Genomic DNA, 1,813 nt, shown 5'->3' with positions numbered 1-1,813 from the left:
AATTTACCACACAATTCATTAAATTCCCATTTCTCTTTTTTTTTCACCTATTTTTAGTAGAATCAAAAATTTCACTGTAAATTTAAAACTAATACATAGTAGCTTGAGTCACTGCACCGAATTTGTAAATTTGCAACCTGATTTCGTAAATTGACAACTCTTTTGTACAGTAAATGTGTAGCAAGTTCGCAATAATTTTTAAAAGTGTACGGATTTCGTATCTGAAAATGTACGGATACCTGTCAAAATCAATTTTAAGAGGTTGCTCTTTGAATTCAAAATTTCGCCCTTCTGACAAAGTGCGGACCGTGTCGTGTTCTCTCAACTTATTACCTGTCAGCCGTATTTTATGGTATGCACTTGAACTTGAAAGTATTTTACAGAGAACTTAATCCCTTAAAAGTTTATCATCAGAATTTTCCTCGTAAAATAAATAGTTTAGTCATTTGACGTTGAGAAATGAATTTCAACAGCGATAATTGACTTTAGAAGTTTATAACTTGCGCACCGTTGAACCTATGAACTTTGCTGCGTAGAACTTTTTTTTTTTTACCGAGAGTGGAATTGTCTATAAAAATTTTTTACTCGATTTTTTGTGATAAAGTCAGTAGTGTGGCTAATGCAGACATTGAAAAATGAATATTTAGGGAAAATCGAAGTTCATGCCTATCATTTTGAACTGTTGAGTTGCGCACTTTACTCAATGGACTCTTGTAGATGATTTGATTATTTTGATTATGTATGAAATGCTTCGGGGATCAAGTCCATATAATCAGGTGCAGACGAGTGGTAATAATTTTTGAAAAAACTTTCCTCGTTCTTACGTTATTTGAATGGAAGGACTCCGATTTCCGACAGCGACATCTTAAAATTCGATTCAAGATATATTCGTCCGTGAGGATTTCTTTTCCGCCAGGTACAGTAAGTTTCTCAAATGGGAGTAAAAAGAAGAAGCAATTGTTGCTTCCAATGAAACGCCCTATTAATCACTGAATTATACCTATCAGAACTCGCGGCATAACAATTTTTGCTGTAACAAACAAATGGTTTTCTAATTAAAACCCTAATCAGAATTCAATTCAGTCTTTGATTACGAGCCTCTGTTTCGCAATTCTTTCGTTTAGATCCTTGAAACGGTTCACCACCTGGGGCCGGATTAAGACTTTTAACTCACCGTTAGGAGATTTTCCGGTTAACATATGTTTACCATAAATTCTGGTAGAGTTGCTCTCTGCGATTTATGTTGGTCTTACCTCTTTCCCGCCGTCTTTCTATCGGCACTGAATGTGTGCAACATCTCCATTATAATTCTTCTTAAGACTGAACAAATTCTGCACTATAATGGTTCTTAAAAAACCGTAAGAGTAAAAACCACCGTTCTATCTTTTATGGCAAGATCTTAGCTATACGACATGTAAGTTAATAAATTGCAGAGTGGTGGATAATCTCTAACCTAATTGCGGTTGTAGATGACGACCGTTGACCATTCCAACCATTCGAATTGGACACGATTCGATCTTGACCATTATTTCGCCTTTTTCTTCCACGAATTAATAACGTAAGTATTCACTTCACATTTCTGCAAGAGAATATTATTGCTCTCTTTTTGGCTTAACATTCTAATCCAACCTTTTTCTATTGCATAGAATAATTTTTTATTTTTGTAAATAAATTAATAGCTTTGAGGTACGTGAGCGAAACAGTTGTAAATCTTCAATTGACCTTCGATACTGAAAACTTGAACCATTATCCGATCATGAGGTCAAGAACACTGTGCTATATTTTCTGGTTACAGCTGCTCTCTGACTGGTTA

Source organism: Neodiprion pinetum, chromosome 2 (genome assembly GCF_021155775.2).
Source record: "Neodiprion pinetum isolate iyNeoPine1 chromosome 2, iyNeoPine1.2, whole genome shotgun sequence".
NCBI lineage: Eukaryota > Metazoa > Arthropoda > Insecta > Hymenoptera > Diprionidae > Neodiprion > Neodiprion pinetum.
Note: the sequence above shows the minus strand (reverse complement) of the source record.